Source organism: Ambystoma mexicanum, chromosome 8 (assembly GCF_040938575.1).
Source record: "Ambystoma mexicanum isolate Mex_15411 chromosome 8, UKY_AmexF1_1, whole genome shotgun sequence".
In the NCBI taxonomy this organism is placed as follows: domain Eukaryota; kingdom Metazoa; phylum Chordata; class Amphibia; order Caudata; family Ambystomatidae; genus Ambystoma; species Ambystoma mexicanum.
Window position 1 is genome coordinate 1,198,958,306 of NC_090929.1, and position 23,429 is coordinate 1,198,981,734.

Below are 23,429 nucleotides of genomic sequence, written 5' to 3' on the forward strand. Positions count from 1 at the left end.
CCTGATTGGATGTGCAGTATGTTAGTGATGTCAGTAGATTGTGATTGGGTCTTGAGTATGTGATTGTTTCCACAAGATAGCCACTTTGTTTTGACATTGGAAGAGAGAGGTAAGGCTCTTTGCTTTGTATTTTCAACTCTTTTTTTACTTTGTTAATAGTGTGGTGAAACGTTTGCAAACTTTAGCTATTCATTTATGATAAACAGTTTGTGCAAAAAAATAATCTGTCAGCAATCCATCTTACTTCTGTTGCAACGCTGTTCGTCTTCTGGACAGCTGTTTGTGACGGCGAAGAATCACCATATATATGGCGATACTATTGGTGGGGATAATATTACTTGATACCGGCATGGTATCGGCATGCTTCTGCTTTCTCTCTCCCTCTCCCCTGCTGAACAGCTAATTAATTCTTCACTAAACTGCACTGATCCTGCAACTGGACCACTCTAAACTGCCTTCGGTCCTGGTCCCAGTCACTGATCCCCTGGAACCCCTCTGCACTACGGGACTGTCTCTGTATCCCTACAGCCCCCCCCCTTCCCCAGCACTTGTTCTGCACTTACCTTGCACTTGCCACTAGCTGGCCCTTTTTTATTTATTACTTACGCCACTTACCTTTACTGCACTTCCCCCCCTCCCCTTCCCCTTGCACTTTTCCCCCCTCCCCCACCCCTGCACTTGCGCGATCTGAATGACACCTGGCCTAGTAGGATCGTTTGTTTTGTCTCCCCTTGTTCCTCCCATCCCTGCCTCGTCGCGCCTTGAAACACCTGTGTATAGGCGCGTTACAAATACCATATCATATCATATCATATCATGGGTGACCTTGACTGCACTTCATAAAGCAGAACTGCCTTTTGCTGTCATGGTGCATGGTTCTGTAAGGAGGGTCTGGGTTTGAAGTTGGTGGTAGCTATTACCCCGTTATACACATTCACCACACTCAGAATTGATGTTACGTGTTTTGTTTGTATGACACCATTGTAGGGAACAAGAGTAGCTCTTGGTATCCGGGTAACCAGGCCCCTCAAGCTACATTTGCCCACATCTAGAAGGGGTTTCAGGCATAATGGGTCCCACCTAACGTATGCTAAGTTGTAGCTTGTATCTCGTTTGTTTAGATAGCAACATGCTATGTACTAGCTCCATTTTCACTAGGGGCCGCTCCTACTTACTGGGTGATACCTGATATCCAGGAGCTGCTTGGAAGAATGGAGTACTCCATGTGGGTTGTGTGTAGGCACAAGATTAATGCGTTAGTGTTTTCATTGTGGTGACATTTGGGGCGCTCCCTACTCAAAGAGTAGAACCGAAAATATATATTGATAATCTACCCCTAAAGCAGCGGTATTCAAACTATGGGGGCGTGACCAGCTGGGGGGCCACGGCCTCATGTCCAGGGGGGCGCACACCCACAGTCTAGAAAAAAAAAGAAAACACTTTTTTTTTGTCTACCCGCCTTAGTGTCACCTCTCCTACTTTTCGTGAGAAATGATATGGGAAACGCCTGCAGCCCACTTTATCCCCTCTGCCTCTCCTAGAACGTGATTAAGGTTTGATTATAAAGTGAAACCAACGGGATGAAAGTGAAGCCGCATAAAAAGGGGAATTCTACGAAGGACTCTGCATTCCATGTTTTATTTGTAGCTGTTGTTTATTTCAATGGACTGAATTTATGTGATTGATTAGATGCTTGTCCTGGTTCACAGATTAGGCAGCGGCCTCTGTCTGATAAGGCAATCTCAGCAGGGCTGCTCCTACTACAAAGGCCCTCATTACGACCCTGGCGGAGAGGGGTTTACGCCAGCGTAATGCATGGCGTACCTCTCCGCCAGATTAGGACTTTCCGCAGCGCCATGGTGATTTTTACGCCCGGATTTTCCGGGCGGAAAAATCCATGGCGCTACGGGTCCCCTCGTTAATTACGCCACCGTATTCTACGGTGGCGTAATTAACGCCTTCCCCACTCCCATTATACCCTATGGGGCAAAAATGGGAATGGGGAAGGGTAAATGGGGATTGGGGACTTACCGCCCCGCCAAGGTCGGAATGGGGCGGTAAGTCCGCCAACCCCCATGGCGGAGTTGGCAGCTCTGCGCCATGGTCCATGGTGCAAATTGCACCATGGACCTCCGCCAGGGTCGTAATGAGGGCCAAAGACTTTACTTTATTCTGTCCAACCAAACACCTCGAGCACAAGCTACACTCTCTGTGCAAAAGTAATCTGAAATTAGAAAAACAGTGACGAAAAATGCGGATATGACGAAAAATGCGGATGTAGTCATGCTAAAAAGAGCACATAAACATGTCCCGATCACCGTCGCTCAAAAACGTGCAGAACGTTGCTCTGGCCACATGTTCGTTCTGCTTGTGCATTGTTCTTTGCAAGCGGCAGCGTGGAAGAGGTGGTGGGGTGCATTCAGAAAGGTGTCACACTTGCTCCTGCAGAGAGACGAGCCGAATCACAACGTTGTTACAGATAGTGACCCCGAATTACTGCTGCCTTACTCTTTTTTCTTTCCAAGTAGTAAATGAAAGTTACTTCCAGTCCCTTCCATGCTTTAGCACGTGTCTGTTTTCCCAATTTGTCTGGGAAGATTACATGAGCCCCATCACAGGTGCAGCTCCATGAGTCACACCCTTTTTTAGTGATACTGCTATTTATGAAGCATATTTTTATGTGCACACATATATATTTAGGACATATAAGAATACATTTGTTAATTGTTTACATAGTGTGCTTGCAGTTAAGTGCCTACTTTGAGGCGCTTTCAGAAGAGGGGTGGACCTTATAGCAGACTGGAAAAGAAGCAATGGATAATAACAGCAAGGGGCGACTGTCATGCTCGTTTTCAGCCTGATGTAAGGATTGGCCAGGGTAAGTTGTCCTCGAATTAATGTTTGCATGGCTAGCGACAGAATTTGCTATTTTGATAAGCAGGGTTGTATTGGAATGCTGTTCTCTATGTTCTTTGCCAGGAATAAGTGGGCTCTTCTTGGCCTTTTCGATTACAGCATGGGACTGTTCATAGAGCTGCGGTGCTCGACCAGTGTGTTTTGCATGCATGCCTCATACAATTCTCTATAGATTCAAGACCCTAAAAGTGTAAAGCACTGTGGGTCGTACACAGGGTTGTGATCTTGCATCTGTTAACTGGGAACCTATGGAGTATGTTTTAAATTTTGCAGCCTTAGACACTTTTAGTGCAAAGTTCTTGGGCCTCATCACGAGTTGGGCAGTAGCCCTTAAATGCATGGTAATGGGGTTACTGCTGCATTTAATGGTCTGCCCAATCATGAGTATGGCGTGCTTACCCCCAGCTAAGTGCTGGGGGTAAACACGCCAGAAAAATTTTGATTTTAGGTGCAATTACTGCACGGTAATACCGCCAGCGGTAATTGCGCTGAAAATTCCCCATTGGATCCAACAGACCCAATGGGGAATAACATTTACCACCCAACCCATGATCTGGCGGTAATACCGCCGGACAGACTGGAGTTAACGCAAATAAAGTTGGGCAGTATCCCAGTCAGGATACCACCTGACTCGTGATCAGGCTCCTTGACTTTTCATACCGCCGTTTAGCAGGTATTGTGCGATTTCCTAGGCTAAGGATGCCGGGGTGTAATCATTTTTGACAATATAAGCTGGGGTGCACATTTCACATTTCAAGCTACTAGCAATGCATAAAGGGTTACCTAACGGTTCTGAAGTTGCAAATACTGATATAGCATCCGGAAAAAGTGCCAACCCCCGCAAACATGCACACGTTCATTTCTATATGGAGCAACATGGTGAGCATTTTTATACAGCAAAGGAAAGGCCATTTAAAAAAAAACACACACAAGCGCCCCACTCTAGCAGTAATAGATTTAGGGCAGGTGCTACAACAAAAGTTCCCCATATACATAGGGTGATGTATTTGCAAATAAATGTATGTGTGTGCAGGGAGGGATCGGTGCATGCACACAGGCGTTTGCAACTCAGCCTGCTATTTGGAGGAGGCAATGCAATGCGAGAGTAAAATCCTGGTGCAGTGAAGGGGCCAGTAAGATAGAGCACACGAGCAGTGCTGCCGATGTGTGCACATTAGTATTACACATTGTGTAGGTTGTTCCAGTTTTGCTTATGATGCATGATATGCGGATAGGCTGCCAATGTGAGTCTGCCTGGGAGCTCTTTGGTTTCGCATCGCACAGGAAGATCCCATCTAGGACCATGAAAGCGTGAAAACAGTGCTCTTCTCATGCTACTCTTTTCTAACCCATAATGAAGAACTTAACTTGAAACTATAGCAATTACAAACCGCATGTGTGCAGCTGGGAGCCTGATTGCACCTTGCTGCCTTGCTCACTACCTACCACTATTACTTTCAGGGCCTACAGCACTATTTCTGCACTCACTTAACACACATGGCCGATAGGGTTTAGATTTACATCAGAAAATTATAGCCACACAGCACGGATCCTGCTGCCGCCGGACTTGTAGGGATTTACCGGCTCTGGACTTGCTAGACTTACTTGGCGGGCGTAACGTCACCAGCCGCAGACCTCGTAGTTAGCCGGTCCGGAAACGGTGCCGGTACGGTTTTACTGGCACCGTTAAATCCAGACCGGCTAACTTGTAATGAGGCCCAATGTCTGGAGAGCTAAAGGTTACATCCCCTTGCCCTAAGTGTTCTGACAATTTGAGTCCTATGTGTGACAGTAATGGCACACCTGGCCCTATATCACATAATGGCCCCATAAAATCGGGGCAGTGAAGATGTTACCCTTCCACCAAACCCACTGCATTATATGTTATGTTATATGGCATTTGTAAAACACCAAATGCCATTGGTAGTGCCTCAAAGCGCTGTGGGTTGAACGCGCTTGGAGGACTGAAGCCTGATTTATGAGAATTGCAGTAGGATTTTTAGAATGCGTCTCTACATTTTAGCCAGCATCAGGTAGGGAGGGGTGGTTAAGTCCCTGCTAGTGGCCCATGGAGATCTGGTTAGTGGATGGGTGTTGTGATAGACTGTCAGGAGGGTAGGCAAGTCAAGGAGACTGATTATGTGCCCAGCTGGACCCCATTTTATTTTTCGTGGGACTTAGCTGCATTCTAATGGCAAAGGTGATGTGCATTATGAAATCGAGTAGTGACATTGCTGCAGATGTATGTGGCTGGGTGGCTGTGCCCCAGGAGGGACACAGCCATGTTCCTTTGAGATGGATAGCTATAGGTACCAGAGAATCAGGCTATATATAGTTGTGATTAGGGTATGCAGATCGTGTCATGCGGTACGACTGGAATCCTTTCTGTGCTGGCCAGGTCCTGCCTTGTTGTCTTGTCAAGTGACTAATCAGTGTCCCGCCTGTCTAGGGTTGTTTGTTCAACCAGGTGATGGACTAGGTTAGTCAAGATGCAGAAGGGAAAAGCCAGGTCTTGAGCTGCTTGTCATGATGGTGACCTGCAACCTGGGCCGTAAGGGAGGGAGGTGTAAGAGAGTGGGGACCGAACAGAGCAGCAACCGAAATCAAGTGTGAGATCTGTATTAGCGGGTTGGTCGATTTCTTATATAAGTTCTGTGCAGGCTGATGCAGCGAGATGGAATAGGGTGGGAATTTGGGTTGGGAGGCTAGCACCTATATCCCTGCGGAACAAAACATGCAGGCCTACAACACTATCCCTGTGGAAAAAGATGCAGTGTAGTGGCACAAAACAACATTGATATTCAAAATTCAGGCCAACACCATTATACCTGTGGAAAAAGATGCAGAGTAGTGGCACAAAACAAAAGCGGGTTTCAAAAGGCAAGCCTACACCACTATCTCTGTGGAAAACCTATACCGCAATGGAATAGTTTTGGATTTAAGCACCACCTAATAGCACACACTAATAAAAGGATGAGGGCTATTTATGTGACCCCTCATGTGTTTGAGACAAATACATATAATCCTCATATTGTGAAATGGAAGAAGGGTTAAAAAGGGAGCATGCCACGCGAAATGGATTTCACACAATGGAACCATAGTACACATGCCTTTATGTGGACTCACTATCTCAGATATAACATGAAGTGAGGAGGGGGCAAGGGAACCACAGAACCTAACCAGGTAAAATCCTCTCTTGGCCTGTACATTTAGGCACAGTGCCCTATAGACACAACTATCCCCTGTTATGGATGGTTGGTCCTAGACCAGAGGACAGGCCCCAGCATATAGGCAAGGTGAAGGCAAAAAACGGGCCCTAGATTTTTAACTTACCAGTGAAGCAGTCCTTCAGGCCCCCAAGGCCAAACTGATGCCATTAGTTGGTATTCAGTATTTAGATTATGTTCCTGGGTGGGTATGGGGCACGTGGGTGTATTCAAATCATCTGGGGGAAGGAGGAGATGGACTCTTTGGGGTGCTTTCTTCTGAAATTGTAAGCAAGTCCAAACCCACCAATGGCAGGTCTGTGCACCATTCAAACAGCCAGCAGTTGTCCAATCAGGGACAACTACTGGTTTCACATTTACCCCCACCTAGACGTTCTGGCACCACAGAGGTGGAGTGGGACTAGACAATCCCAACCCCCTACCTGTGCCATAGACAAACGCATCACTGGCCCACAAAATCATCAGCTTTCCCAGGCAAAGGCAAGGCAAGTGAAGCTGAAGGCTTTACATCCCTTCAAAAGGTCAGAACAGGTTTAAAAACAGAGCAAAAAGAATGCGGTCCAAGATCAGCTATTGGGTCAACTCATAACATTTTGGTATGGACTCACCCTGTGCTCACTCAGACTGCATGGTATGATATGATATGGTATGATATTTTATTTGTATCGCGCTCATACACAAGTGTTTCAGAGCACGTCGACGCAAGAGAGGGGAACAAGCGAGGACCAAACATTAATCTTACTAGGACCAGTGACATTGAGAACGCAAAAGTGCAGGGCAGAAGGGAGGGGGAAAGTGCAAGGGAGAGGGGAAGAGGTGGAAAGTGCTGAGCAAGGGATACAAACAATATAAAAAATGGTAGTGCAGCCAGCAGGGTGCCAAGTGCAAGGTTTAAAGCACAGACAAGGGGTGTCTGTTAAGTGCAGGTGTGGGGACTATAGGGTTAAAGATACAGATCCAAGTGCAAGGTTTGCAAGGAGGCAGTGTGGGTGTGTGGCTCGGTGGGCAGGGACCTGGGCCCGAAATCAGAGGGTAGCCAGGTGCACGGAGCCGAAACAATTAGATCAGCAGGGGAAAGGAAGAGCGAAGGCAGAAGCAAAAAGAAAGATCTTGAGGTGCTTCTGGAATTGGAGAGGGTTCTCCTCAAGTTTCAGAACGGCAGGGAGGCTGTTCCGGAGGGAGGCCCCAGGCGATGAAATAGATCTACCCCTAACTCGTTGCTTTGAGAGGCGACTGTTCCTGAGGGAGTTGGAGGTGGAGGAGCGAAGAGCTCAATTGGGAAGGTATTTATGATGGAAGAGTTGAAGATATTTTGGATCCAGATCCCAGAAAGCCTTGTGGACAGTGCAGAGGGTCTTGGATTTAACCCTTGCCGCCACTGGGAGCCAATGAAGAGATTTCAGCGCTGGAGAGATACGGTCCTATGGCTTGAGGCCAAGGACAAGTCTTGCAGTCCTGTTCTGGATGAGTTGCAGAAGGTGGAGAGTAGAAGGAGGCAGATTTAGAAAGAGGCTTTTGCAGTAGTCTAGCCTAGAGAGAACCAGAGCTCTAAAGACAGTAATATTCTTGGGGAAGGAGACAAAAGGACACATACCTCTGAGGAGGTGCAGTTGATAGTTTGACTTCTTAGAGAAGTCAGAGATGTGAGGAGAAAAGGAGAGTGTGGAGTCGAAGATGACCCTGAGGTTCTTAGCCTCGCAGTTGGGATCAAGAAGAGGGCCAAGGGAGGTCGGCCAGAGAGTGACAGGAAAGGAGGGTGCAGGTGTGCTGATGAGGAGAATCTCTGTCTTACTGGCATTAAGGCAGAGATCATTGGCGGCACACCATTCCTGAATGGCAGACAGTCAAAGATGAGGTAGAGGAGGTGGTGGAAGGAAGTCTGAAAACAAGCTGAGTGTCATCCACATAGCACTGACAGTTGGAGCAGAGAGTGGCAATGTGGTGGGCAAGGGGTGCCAGGTATTGGTTGAACAACCAGGGAGAGAGGTTAAACCACCGGGGAACGCCACAATTAGAGAGTGAGATGGAGGAAAGGAAGGGCCCAAGTTGGACTTGGGAGGGTCGATCAGAGAGGAAAGAAGTCAGCTAGGCAAGGGCCTGATCATTGATATCCAGGTTATCATGGAGACGGTTGAGCAGGATGGCCTGGTTGACCGTGTCAAAGGCAGAAGAGAGATCGAATAGGATGAGGACAGAAGGGATGTTAGAGTCAAGGTTGGAGAGCAGGTCTTCACAGATGTTCAGGAGAGCAGTTTCCATGCTTCTGGCAGATCTGAAGCCAGACTGATGGTCATGGAGACAAACAACAGAATTGGTGTGAAGATTAAGCTGGGAGATGGCCAGCTTTTCCAAGAGTTTGCCCAGGAAAGGAGTGATGGAAATTGGGCGATTGTTAGCCGGGGAGGAGGGGGTGGCTGTGGATTTTTTAGAAGAGGGTTCAAAAGAGAGTGCTTCAGATGGGAGGGGAAGACTCCAGAGGCGATGGAATGGTTGCAGAGGTCGGCCAGAGTCAGAGCAAGGTTGTCAACATGGTCCTTGATGGTTTTGGACGAACAGGGAAGAACCTGTTTTGATGAGACTTTCATAGATCGGACTTGTTTGGAAATCTCATCAGGGGAGAACGGGAGAAAAAATTAGAAGGATGGAGGGGAGGCAGCTGCAGGAGGGGCAGAGGAATCAGAGAGAGAAGGGGGGAGGAGGAGAGGACGAGAGGGTGGACAGGATGTCCTGGTGTCCTGGTGTATGTTTCACAACATTTGTAAATTCACCCCTCTTTAATTTATGAAGCCACATGAACATGCATAGGGGACAGGGCTTAAATGTAATTCCACATTACCCAATCACTCAGACAAGTCCCTCAGAAGAGATTCTATTAGATGTATGTTACAATACAGTATGAACTGCATGGGAAGACCCAATGTTTTTTCCTCTATGCTGAATTTATTTTTGGAAGGGCATTCAGCAACGGTTCATGCCACTTTTGCTTCACAATCATTTGACTGCTATCTTTGTAAGAAATATACAACCCACCCAAGTTACTTAATTATTCATAACTAGCAATTGGTGTTTACTTCTGTTTGCAGTGTATCCAGTGAAAAATTCGCATTGGGAAAAGGTCACCGGGGACAACATTGCCCCAAATTTGCACTCCCAAAAAAATTCAAGCACTTTGCACAAATATTCTAGGACGGGAGAATATAATAGTAAATAATACTTGTCCTATAATGTGTGGAGGAAGGCTTTAAGAGGTGCATGCAAAAAAAGACGCCTCCCTGGCAACATTTTCCCAGGTGCCATTATCACATGAACCATGTGCATTAGTGTCTAAATTCCAGACACATAACTATATGCACAATTATGAGAGGATACAATGAGAGGTCAGGGCGCCCCTCTGCAGGAAAGAACACGGCATGATAACCTGTTCTGTGATAATGTACCCACACAGATTCCGCAACCACCTGTTTTAGCTCACTGTACCTTTCACAAAGGAGCAGTGTCCATTTGCATATCAGTCTGTGTCCCGATCATTTGAGCAGCTCGGCACTGAAATGCAGGCGAACCTCCGTTGAACAAGAGTATCAACAGCAATCCCAGGCACTTGTATCGGACTAGTTGTGCCTCATCAGTGAGGTGGAGCTGTGCCTCTCTGAGCACAGTGAGCAAGGGGTCCACGTCTGTGCTCATTAAGAAGGCAGTTGCCAATCAATTACATGATCAGATTATCCAACATTGCATGCTCCATGACTACCAATTTGACTTCAGACTCAGATGCAGCACAGTATCATGTTACGCCCTGGGACATTCATTATTCCTGTGCTTTGTAGTGCTCCGCATTCATAGTTTCATTTTCTTTTTATGAGCTTTTTTTTATCACTGAACATGTATTGTTGCTTTAACTTTGTTTTACATTATTTAACTTCAGTTGGTCATGATAATTTTGTTCAACCCCCTTCACAACCTTTGTTACTCAATTTTACATTGTACCCTATACGTTCTGCTCCCTCACTAGATTTCCGTTCATCCGGCCTAGCGGAGGCTTCTCATTTCAAACGGAGTGCCTTCAGTGCGTATAGGAACTGCGTCAGCATGAATCGCTGACATGAAGCCTATCAGGCCTTTTGGGTCTGGTGGGAATTGTGTTGGATCGACAGCTCTCATCGTAATTTTCTTTCCTTGCATCCTTGCTCTCAACGTATCAATCTGTAAGTATTATTTTATTCTTAATTTAGCTTCTATCTGGTTTTGGTCCTCTGCTGTCTATATACCTAACATTGTATATACAGCATCCGAACTAAAATTGCTCTGGCCAAACTAATTTTCGATACCGTAACAAACTTTTGACAAAAAGACACTACTTTCCATTTGTGACCTCACAAATCGCTGAAAAATCGTACCCACAACCAAATCTCCTTTTATAAAGTCCCAAGCTACCGCAACTGCTCTGAATGCTAACTTATCTTTGTCCCAGGGCGATTACTTCAATTGTTTCCTAATTAATGCCCATTCAGCTGTCACTCATGATTGCACTACATTTGACTTTATTACGGAATCAAATGCTTTTCCTGACGGAGCCTTGGTTCACGGAATCCTCCAGCACCTCTAAACATACAGCCACCTCCTTTATATGTATGGGCAGAACCATTAAAAGAGGTGCCGGTTTGGCCATTATCTACAAGAACTCCCTTAAGGTACAGAAATCTTATTGTGTCCTCTCCTCCTTCTTGCGAACTTCTGTAATGTAAACTAAGCTATTGCCCCATAGAGACGGAATAGCTGCTACTCTCTCACCCCTCCACAATGTCTCCAAGTCCTCTTTTGTAGAATATAGTGACCTTTTACTCTCCTTCTCCACTACATGTACCAATTAGTTGATTCTAAGTGATTTTAATACTTGGATGCATGATAGTCAAGATCTGCACACCTCAGTTTTGTTGATCCTTTTTGGCGTCCTTGTTTTTTCTATTTTAAATACAGGTCCAATGCATTCAAGGGCCCTCAGCATGACTGGATTCTTACTAAAAACATTACTATTAACACCTTTGCCATTGTAGACCTTCACTGAAATGTTTATAAAAGTATACATGCTTGCTTACCCTTCCCAAAATGTTCTGATACATTGGACTGTACTATCACCTCTAAGCAACAGAAAAGTTTGATGTCACCCAGGGATAAAAATGCAGGGCCCTCTGAGGGAGGGGGAGGGCATGCAGAATCCCCAGCGTCCCCTAGAACGTGTCTAACTTTCCTGGTAGGGTCCTGCAGGTGCTCTCATGACTTTAGAGCGCATTAAACATGTGTTCTGTTTTTCTTTTAAATACGGCAGTCCTACCTAAGTGTTATCTGCAAAGTTACAGCATGGAGCAAGAGAGTGATTGAAAATAACAGTTCATATTAACCATATAAAATGCATCTTTCATGTTCATGAGTTGGCAAAAATAGCACTATATGTAAATCCAGATGGGCATGCATGCCTGGATTCTTGAGGTGCCCCAAATATACATCGGTGTTTGGATCTTGCACTAATAAGAAAATCACATACACATTTCTCCCCTTAACTATCTGCTTCAGACTCCGAATGCTTATATTGATTTGATGTGTGTATTCGTTGATGGGGAAAATGTATCTAGGAACCTTCATATTTCATTTTCCAAATTCCTGAGAAGTAAATCTGGACAGTTCGTGTGTGTAGATTCATCTCATTTTTCATGTATCCTTGCAGTGCAATAAAATGGCAGTAGCGCTCAGATTTCTATCTTAATGGAATTGGACTTCTTGCCACAAGGGACAGCATAATTGTCATTTCTTTCACCTAGCACTCTTAATCCCCATTGTTAGACCATCCATGGAGTGATGACTTCCTTCCCACAGTTAATTCTTTGAGGAGTAGCTTATCCAAATCTCTCAGCATATTACTCTAAAAAGATGACACTTCTTGCATGGCCAGCAGATGTGCTGCCAATCTCCCTCTTGTGACTTGCACCTCCAACAACGAGAATCTGTTTCAGGGAATATTCTTCTTAATCTTGCCAGGGTATAGTACAGTTGATAGATATTGATATATTAAATTCTTATGAGAGTCAAGAACGCGCAGAGCTATAACCTGTCCCAGTCTTCTGCTGGAATTAACACATCCGCATTCTCCCACCGTCTCCTGATTTTGGGTGGTCATTCAGTCAACGCCTATATATGATTTTGTCAATTTTAGTAATCATGACTTTCAATACCTTTACATTAGAAATAACAGTCCAACCATCCAGATTTGCTATAATCTATTTGAATCCTATCTATAGAATTATTTTGAAGATACCAAAAAAACACCTCTAAAGGCTATCCCGAAATCTAACTGAAACACTTGGACGGATTCCACCTCTCACTTTCTGATGTCATCCCTAGTTTATTAATACCCAACTGAAAAAGAAAGCCTCGAGTTGGGCTGATGTTGAGTGATATTATTGTGAAGTGATTGTCATCTGAAATAGCTGCCATTTATTTTATTGTCTCTCTAAATTTGGCTGTGCTTGATATACAACTTGATCTTGACTTTATCCAAGATCGTGACGTCCGAATTTTAATTGGTGGCCTCACATATGTTGAGCTTCAAACATAACCTCTGACATCTTAATGGTAACTCACGTGCGTGCAGTGTGTGGTCTGTCCTGATATTTTAAATCAGCAGAGAAGTAAGACTTCTCCAAATCTGTGTATCTAATTCAGTGCTCCAGAAGCTTCTTACTCTGCAGTTTTTAGGTGGTACCGCCCGGAATCAGAAAATGCACTGTGGTCGCACTAACATTTTAATCAATTTCATTCTCCATACCAATGATAATGAGAGCTTTTCCAAGCCTAAAGCTAACTAGCTACCTTAGCCAGCAGGAGCTTAACATTCAGGAATAATTAATGTCTTCTAAAATGTACGTACATGTTTTCCCCAGGTATCTTTTCGGACTTGGATTATGCAATCCTTTCAAGTCTAGTTGCAGAAAGTTGATATTGGCATTCAAGAGTAATACCTCTATTTTTGTGGTGTTTATCTTGCAACCTACTATATTTGTGAATGACTGAATTAAATATTAAATCTAGCTAAATTGTCGAAAAGGTTCTAAATAAAACAATATATATCAGTGGCAAATATCTTAATATTTGTGACCCCATCTGGTCGACCCCTCCTAATCTGTTGGTCCATACGGACAGCAATAGCTAATGTCTCATGCAATATCGCGAAGAGCAGCTCCCCGCTTTACCCAGACCCTGCTGATTTTCTCTCCATTCACAAATTCCTCTGCTGCACTTTCATATAATAATTTCATATACCCAGTGAAATTAACAGGAGAAACCATCCAATCCATCACTTCCCATAGGAAGGCCCAGTTTGCCATGTCAACAACTGTTTCGGTGCCAGAAGTAGTGCTGCCATGTATTTTCCCATTCCTTAAGACAATCTAGTGTCTTCTTTAGAAAGTGGGTTACAATTGCCAGATGTCACCTCAAATAAACTTGTGTGGTCTATAACAATTGTATCTGCTACAATCCCATCACTTCATTCACCTTAATTGTTAAGGACATTTTATAATAACAATTCAACACAGTGATGAATTGTTTGTCTGTATCTAGTTTTACTACTGCAATAATCTTCTCCTGGATACATATTTTCAGGCATTGCACAACGTACTGCTTGCGTAACATAACATGGTAACCACAGTTTCTAAAAAGAAAGAGAAGTACACTTTCATGAGCGTTTTTGTCCTACGGGATATATTTTTTCAAATATTTGCTCAGTTAAGAATATGTACAATAGAGTTTGGGGGTTGCTTAATAAAAGGCTGGTTAGTCATGCAAGAAAATACTGAATATAATGACACTGACAGTCCATCTGATGAACAAACACACTCCTCTCCTAACTGTACCTTCTTCCATCTCCTTTGCCCAACACATATCCCCTCCCCTTTTCGAAAAAAGGGGATATTTCACATTCTGGATTCGGTTTGTCTATGTATAACGTCTAGATGTTTTCCCACCAACAGATAGAAGACATTTTAAATAATGTTAATCTATTCATGATTCCATGAACACTTGTGCACGAATATGACTGGACGCCTGAAACCCACAAAAGTGAATTCTAAGGCATGCGCTATGCTGCACCCAGTCGCGTAATGATGAAGAAGATGACACACACTGTAGCCGCCTACGAAATAACAAAGGCCCAAGGCGTGTCTACCAAAGATTCCAAGCTCTCAAGTGGTTCCACTCTGGAGTTACCCATGCAGGTGTGGTTGCATTCTCCACATGTTGGTACCTATAGTCTTGCTTGTCCTGGTAATAAATGCAGAACTACTATTTTTTATTTTTTTATTGGTTTATATAAACCTTTAAAACAACATCACAACGCTTTAATGCAGAACTACTAGTACCAGATTGCAAAGGAAGAACCAGGATGGAGCGAGCTACTCAATCCGGGCATGACACCATTTAAGAGTCCTGGTAGATGAACCTCCACCCCAGGTCCTTCGCTTTTATGGTGACCTTGTGTCTGAGTGCTACTTAGAAAGAAGTGTTGAAACAGTGTTGCTTACATTATTCTTAAAGAACGAGCAGTAAGCACTACTTGCAGTGTACTTAGACGATGATATTGATGCAGTAGTATAGAAGGTAATAATATTATTTCTATTAATATTAGGGTATTTATTGAGCAAAGACCTAGCGTCGGGAAGCAATGGTGTGCTCTACATTCCTAGGGGGGTGGGCGCTGGGGGGGACCTGCAGAGAGAAGCAGAGAAACAAGGAAGCAGGGAGCTTACACAGGGGTGGACTGGGAACTAAAAGAGGCCCTGGAAATAATTACTGGGGACCAAAAGAGGCCCTGGAAATAATGTTCAAAGTGGCCCCAGATGACACATTTTCAGCAAGCCCAATGCTTTTCCTATGAGAACATTTGGAAATGCCACACAAAAGAGGCCCAGGGTGCAGAGGCCCACCGGGAAATCTCCAGAGTTCCCTATGGGCCAGTCCACCCCTGAGCTTACACGGGAGGGAGGAGGAGGGCAGTTTGCCAGCAACCAGTGTAAGAAAGAGTGTGAAGCAGATCAAGCAGCCTCAGGTAGGGAGTGGAGGGTGTGTGCACCTGGCTGTTAGGGAGGTACTCCTCCCCTTTAGCACTTCAGAACTTCTGCACCCCTCCCTTTATTCTTAATGAGTCGCTGGCTTTAATAACTGCTATAATGGGGGACATGTGATGTCAGGAGAATATATTGTGTTCTGTAACATCCAGAAGTCATACGAACTTTAGGTCTAATTTTGGTACGATGTCCTTTCATTGACACCAGTTTTTACGACAGGTTTTTCTCGGCAGAATGTTTGCCGACAATAAAGTTTTTACGTTTTTTAGGGGGGTGGGAAGGGGCATATAAAGGGTTGGGGAGGTCGGGCATAAAAAAAGGGTAAATGACGGGCAGCTTGGTGGGGGGGTACCGGCCAGAAATATATTTTTTTAATTTTAAAAGTTTATTCGGCAAAGATTCTCCAGAACAACAGCTGTCTTAAAACAGGTGTCGATTAAATGTCATAAAACCCTGATTTTAATAGGGGTCTATTTATGTGTGATTATTAAAGTTAGCAATGTATCTGCAAACTTTTGCTGAATGATCATAACAGATTTGTAGTGATGGAATCGTTATATCGTAGTACGTATCATGTACAATTCTGTTTGATACGAGTATGTAATAATATGAATAATAACGATATTAATGATAATGGGCCATAAAGATTCAAAGGAGGACAGACTTTTGCCCGGATGGCAGCAGCCCTTTTCTGTCTCCTGGAGTGATTTAGGGATCAACCCTTTTGAGGAGCCCCTCTGACGCTGAAGGGGCGGTGCGGGGCTTCCGTTACCACAGGGAATGGCCAGTTGCATTGCCACGTCGTTGTGTTTATGGTGGCCATGTTCGTCCACTCGCTTTATTGTTTGCTCGATACGTTCAGTCTGGCGTTTTAGGAAACGGCATTTTCCATAACGATAAGAATGAAAGAGTATTTCCCGTAAAGGCCAGGGCAAAGGGCAGAACCGCCAGGGCAGACACATCGTATCCCGCATGACATGGTCGCTTGTCAACTACATACAGCTGTACATACATGACAAACCACTGTGTCTGTGGTGAAAAAAAGTGACACTTCATTTACCCTATATAGTCTCGAGCCGCGGTAATAAAAAAGCAATTAAAAAACAGGTACATTTTCTGAAATCCCGAATGCATAAGTATGAGAAAAATGCACATACAATGCGATGGGGGGATCATTTGAATTTCTGTTGGTCATTCTTCAAATCCGAATCGAGAATAACATTCATAAGGTCCAATAACCTCTGTATGCCCATTCCACGCAGTAAAGATGCCTCGGGGGCAACTGTGCAACCTCCAGACACAGTCCATGAGCCATTTTTAAAGGGCGTTGTCTTGTGACAGCTCAATGCGCGCCGGCCTTGCTTCCTGACAGGCCACTCCGCTATGAAGCGACCCAAAGACAGGGACTATTTCCAAGGTATCTTCTCTTAGCCACTCTTGTTTTAGGGTGGGCGCCGGGTGGTACCGTGGAACCTTGGGCATTCCCCCCTCGAGGTGAACAAGTCTGTTAAACACTTTCTTGACGCGCAGCAAGAACAAAGCAAGCGCCATCTGTTAGATTCTGGGGCCTCGTTGCTTCTCACACCCACACACACACACACCCACACACACACGCGCGCACCTTTGTGTGCACAACGTGATGTTCATCACAGGTAAATAATAAAGCAATGGAGCTCTTTTCAAAAGTTAGTGCAAACAGGTGCGGATGTGGCCGGCATCTCCCTCGATTAATTTCTACCGAACCACCTGTTTCAGGGTGCAGGGGCCTTGTAATCCAAGCAAACACTTCCCAGGCATACGCTCTGCAGCTTGCATCCTTTGCAACATAAGAACAGCCTCTTAACTCCATACGAGTGTGTCGCATTCAAATTAAATATCAGCTTCTGACACATTCTGCTTTCACAAACAGCACACCTGTATATGAACGTTACCTGACAGGAACGCCCCCCTCCATCCCCGACCTCCCAGACCTCACCTCCCAGGAAAACACAGCGCAAGCCTATGTGAGCGGTGCAGTGGCGAGGAAGCAAGCCTACCTGAGCAATTCCAGAGATCACCACCCGAAAAAGTCCTTCTTGATTATGGGGAATTTGCGACGTGTCACTTGGCTTCTTCTGTCATCGCTGCATGAAGCTCCAAAGGTTCATTGGCCCCTGGTTGGTTTACAATCCCCGTGGGTTAAACGTTAACCCGCTCTATCTCCCGGCTCCGCGCAGCCCTTTGACCAGATAACTGGGCCTATGCGCAGGCGACATCAGGGCAGACGGCGACTGTTTACAAAATGCGGGCGAGGAACTACCGCGACGGCAGGTTTTAGTCTGGGTTGGTTAACATATGGCACACGAGAACAAAACACTAGTACTCGACGTTTTCCTTTGCAGTTTTATTTTTAGTGTCAGTCATTGCGAGTGAATTGTAACATGCGTTGTTCATTGGCTTGAGTTTACTCAGCCATGTGTTACAGTACAATGCACCCCCACCAGGCTGGTGTGTACCTGCTAAGCACACACGGTGTCTGCCAGGTTGATTGCGAGGCAAGCCTGGAAACAGTTATGTATTCAGCCCTGAAGTGTCACCCCCACCCCCATTCCCTTTCCCAGTAAATGAAGTGGGGTTTGTAATTGGATGAGGTCCTTCTTGGCTAATCTATCCCGTGACGGGATCAAAAGGTCACCGGACTCAGGTTGGGGCAGAATGTTAGTGCCTCGTCACTTTCTCCCAGCTTTTGGGTCACAGGTGAAAAAAGTGAAAAACACAACCCTGTACCCGTTTTACACTCATCTGGAAAGTGTAATCACGTGTTCTCATAATAAACGAGAAGAGCAGGAGACATGATACAATGTGCTCAAGCCACGGATTTAGGGAGCTCACACTCACATGGATCCGTGAAACCTGGCTGGACCAGTCAGTGCATTCTAAAGTATGGCTTACTTCTTACAAATAGGAGCATGCAGAGGGACTGCTCCAGGTTTTCCAATTAGAGGGCTGTGTTACGTCATAGATTGTCTCTGTGACCCGGGGAGCTGACGTATGAATTTCCGGTGGGGAGGGTCCCACATACAGGAAGTGACATCACTGGCAGTTCTAGGACCGCAAATTTGCATGTAGTTGCCAACTTGGTGCAACGGCGTGCGGGGGGGAGTGTTGAGGCGCGCACAGCGCAGAACAGTGGAAACATTGGCTAGCATGTACTGCATATACTAAAGTCAAGTAAGAAGGAGATTTAAGTCTTCGAGTTGCATTCCAGTAAGACATCACTGCCCCTACTCCACCCCTCTATAATCATCCAGGTTGTAGTAGCCCTCAAAAGGCAGAGCAACACAACTAGGATGGGAGAACGAAATGCTGTCTCATCTTGTGAGTGTGTCAACCGTCAGAGCAAAGACTGTGCGTGTGCCTCCTACTTTGGAGCACAATCTCACTAATTTGGTGCAAATCTCGCAAGTGGGAGCAATGGAATCCCCTGCGTGTTGTGGGCTGGAGACCCCGGATCACATGCTCACTTCTTCAGTGTGAAACTATGGCCAAGGCTCTTTGGGCAAGCATTCAGGATGGGTCTCACACCTATAAACAGTGTGATATATTGAGTGGCACCTCACTCCTTGGAGCATAGTATCAACCGTTGCTGGTAATCTCACAAATGAATGTACAGTTTCACTCCTGGTCATCTCAGTGACCCCATGTATATTAATGGAGTCAGACTCCCATCTGGGAAGACAATTATATTTCTGTTAAAACACTCTGAATTGTCACTCCAGTTTTCTCGATCTATAGATCCATACCATATTCATTCAATGTGTGTGCAGGGGTGAAAACTTGTGTCTGAGGGAGCTCATTCTTTCATTCAGGAGAGATAAAGGGGTAACAACCCCCTGTATGTGGGATCAGGCTCATTTTACCCCATGGCCCCTCCAAAAGGAGTGAGCAGGTTTTAACACCCTGCTGATTCTGGTACTGGACAGGCTCGAGCCTTCTATCCCTTGCCCCATCACAGCTCCCAACATCCTGAGCGGCAGCTTATGGACAGCAGGCAGCTCCGGACTTGCCTGTTGCCAATTGAATGTAGACAGATCTACTATTTAGACACTAGGAGAGAGGCATGAATCCACATTGGTGGTGAAGAAGCACTCAACATACAGAACACAATGGTATAGTGTTGCAGTCCTGATGAGAAATGACCATTCTAAGCATGTGAGCAGTAGGCTGGATCAGTGCTGCCCCATAAAAGGTGTAGAAGCCTCTGTGAGAAGTGGCAGTACTGTCCCAACGGTGAGGAGTGTAGTATTCTCACATTAACTATGCTTAAGAACTTTGGGTTATTGATTAGTGTTGCTACATTCTGAGTAATTCCATCCCTTTAAATATATGAGCTCTTGTATAACCACAACAGTGTTGAGTTAATCTGATGATGACAGACTTGCTCAATAGTTCTGGTTCTGTATCATTAAATGTACTTCAGATCTTTGGAGTATCGGAAGGATAGCTCAGGGGCAACGTGCTCGCCTTGGAAGCAAGACGAAACAGAGCAACACATGTTCAATCCCTCGTTCGGCGCAACACAGGTTCGCTCCATTGGTCCACGCAACACAGGTTCGCTCCCTCGGTCTGCGCAACACAGGTTCGCTCCCTCGGTCCACGCAACACAGGTTCGCTCCCTCGGTCCGCGCAACACAGGTTCTCTCCCTCAGTCCACGCTTAAAAACCTCTGGCAGTACACGCATTATAAATAACCAATTAAAATAAAAAGAAATACATCTTTTGAGAAGTGCTGGGACCTTGTCAATAAGAGTGTAGCAGCTCAACTGAGAAGTGCTGATGTTGTCCCATCAAAAGTATAGCAGCCCCACTAAGATGAACTAGCATTGACTCATCCAAAGGATAGTATTATCTCTGAGAAGATTAACAATTATAGAAGCCCTGTTACAGCAGTACTATCCCATCAAGAGTATAGCAAGCTAACTGAGGAGTACCAGCATTGACCCATTTCAAATATGGCAGCCCTACTAGAAAGTGCTGGCTCATACGCCTCTGCTCCCCGCCCATAACATTCACCCTCAACACGTGCACACTCAGACACATGCAAACAGTCTCATTTTCCCTGTCCCTGCCCCCTCCCTCGCTTTGCATCTGTACCTCCATTTCTAAAAATCCTTCTGGGTTGGGTGTACCTCTACATCTGTTCATCCCTCTTGCCAAGAGGGGTGCACAGATGTACAAATACACCTAACCCAAAACGATTTTTAGAAATTGAGGGACAGACTTGTTTAGCATCTCTGCCTCCATTTCTAAAAATCGTTTTGGGTTGGGTGCACCTCTACATCTGTGCACCTCGTTGTACTGGACTTTTTTTTTTTTTCGGATTTCCTTTGTTTGTTTCAAATCCTTGATTCATAATGCTGTTGCCTCCACCCATGTATTATTAGGATATGTTTATCTGGTTTACTTTTGTTTTCCATCCTCGTGCCATTTGGGTCTGGTCCCTGCATCCTTTGGAGATTTTGTGTCCTTTGGCAACATGCATTACCTGAACTCTGGACTTTATCAGTTACCAGTAGGAGTTTTTGTCAACTTGATCTAGGTTTAATAACACATCAACACCACGCTCAGATAGGAAAGGTATTTGGGGGACAAGAGGGAGGTGAGTTGAGTTTTGTGTAACTTCTTAAACTAATACTGGTGTCTTTTTGTGTCTTCCTCCCTTATAGTTCTATTGACGTAACTCTTGCCTTTTCATCGGAGCTCCTATCCCTCTGATCTTATTGTAGGTTCCACGGGCTGCACTCTGAGAGGTAAAGTCTCCCTGTATAGGTGACCCACTACTAAGGTCTGGCTGTTGTGGGTTCTTGACACTTGCCGTATGCTAAAACAAAAATTAGTTCTCAGTCAAAAAACCCATTTGCTACATGGCTCTACCACTTCAGAAAAGAACAACATCAAAATGAAACTTATGATGTCCGAGGCCACAATGCAGTATCAGCACGCTATAATCAACCATTGGGCTGGTTCCCTGGTATGCCAGAAGTCGTCTGGGGGTCCGCCCAACTCTCAAGGGTCCAACACCCTTCCCCAGAATAAATGGAGGACTCAGCCAACGGCAAGTTTGGACTGTGGTTTATTACAAAAAAACAGCCGGTATCTAACAGGACAATCAAAATTCTCCAGGACTTCTCAACTTTACAATGTGTGCTCCCTGGTTTTGTCATGATGTTGCGTCATCACCTGGGCCCTTTCCCAAAAACCTATCTCCAGAGTGTATTGGGTATCGAGAGTGGTATCCCTTATGGGAGTACCCTATAGAGGTTATTCTACTGTCCTTGCATGTCAGGTGGCTGGCCTGTCCCGTCCCCAAGAAACTATTTATTACATTGTTGCAGAGTAATGGGTTTACCATTGGTTCTTTCTTGCCCCTTGCCCTCCATCCCTGATTTTCTATTTTGTGATTGGCTAGAGCTGATCTCCCCAGGCCTGGGACTCAATTCGGTTCTCAGCTTGCTGTGCACCACTTCAAGGTGATGTGAAACATCTATATGTCTGCATTGTATCTGACAGTGTACCAACTTTGCCTATGAGAGTGCGTACCCACGTTTGATACACTTGTTTCATTCCTTGTCTGGTTTGCTGGGATCGGCTCTTCTTTCCCACCACGGGTGAATGCCCATTGTCTGACGTGGCTGCATCACATGCTTGTGGACCAGAAAATTGAGCTCTTGAGCCTGCATTTATGAGGATTTATTCCACATTTCTGTAGCTGGTCTCTTGTCATCTAGAGTTTGGAATGTGACCATGTATCTCTGACCGTGGCTGTGAGCTTGCTTTGCTCTCCGTGCAGCCCATGTCAGCTCCTCTTGTCTGTGCTCTATGGCTTGAGGCTTTCTGTAATTTTCCTTACACTTACAATATGATTTTTACATGCTCTTGTTATACTAGGTAACCTATTTGTTAGTCACACATGGTCCTAACAGGCTCCATATATACTCCTGCAGTTCCATAAGGTTATTTTGCCATAAGCATCTGTAAGCTTGCTCAGCATCTCTTGTTGCTGTGCATTTCTGTGTTACTGTATTTGGCTAGAGAAAAAATAATAAAAGCTTTGACAATATGTATGTTTACCTGTCCACTATCTATAGGACTGTGTAAGCATGTTCTTTGTGTATGAGAATGTGTGTTCGTGTAATGCATTCCAGGGCAACAAGTGTGCTTCATGACTAATGCTGCTATGTCGTGGTGTCACTAATGACATCAACATCATTGCTTCTTGGTGTTTAATCGAGACTGTCCATTAGGGTATTCTCATCTATGATCTCTGTTGTGTCCCCAATACCAGCAAAGATATGCACTATATTACATCTGAATGGCTGACTAAGGGGGTACCTTTCTGTGTATGTGTCAGCCAGTGGTGCACCTGGGATTCATCGAAATATGATGGGTCACTTCAAGCATTCCTGGCCCTCCATCCCTTCATGCTCATGGGGGTGAGGAAGGGCATTCCTGGGACCATCTGTTCAGTCCCCCTCTGGTCAACCTGTTGACCACTTCGCTACATGGTACTAACTTTATTCTCAGTAGCCATATTTTAGTAGTCCACCGAGGTTTGCATTATCATCAAAGTTCCAATTCATGTACTTGCACTCTACTTCTGGGTTGCACAAACCCATTTTCCTCCATAGTTCTTGTTGTCATATGGGTTGTCTAACTTCACTTTGTCTTGTGGGAATATTGGGCATTCCCTTAGTCTCACTCTTAGCTTGTCTCTTTCTTCCACTATGTTTTCTTTTGGACCTCCTACATTCATATCCATCATTACCTTCATCCCTATCGATTTCTCTGTTGTCTTGCGGCATTGGGTGATGCAGATCTTTAACACACATGGTCCCACTAGTATCAATATTAGTGCACCTAATGATACTTTCAGTCCGTCTGCCAGCAATGAATGCATCCATGACAGAGGTACGCTATCCAGCATTGGTCTTTTCCAGTCTCCTTGGCTTCTTCCTCCATTTTGGCATGCATCTTGGAGATTGTGTCACTGCTTCGGTCAATGGGCCATTTCCTCCATCATTAGCAGGTACAAACGTGCAACAGGAACTCCCTATCTTTGAGCAAACTCCTCTTTCCTTTGCTGTGAGACGGTCCAGTACCATCAACCTTACTGCTCAGAGCTCTTCTTTTATTG

At 45.1% G+C, this 23,429-nt stretch overlaps 1 protein-coding gene across 3 annotated transcripts in view; it reads right to left on the minus strand.

Moving 5' to 3' along the window:
* A1CF (APOBEC1 complementation factor) overlaps window positions 1-17,371 on the minus strand; it is a 384,704-nt gene extending 367,333 nt beyond the window's left edge. For all 3 annotated transcript variants that reach the window (XM_069611302.1, XM_069611301.1, XM_069611300.1), the window contains exon 1: window positions 17,293-17,371. The gene's annotated coding sequence lies outside the window, so the exon portion shown is untranslated. The remainder of the gene's footprint in view (window positions 1-17,292) is intronic.
* Between the last annotated feature and the right edge of the window lie 6,058 nt (window positions 17,372-23,429).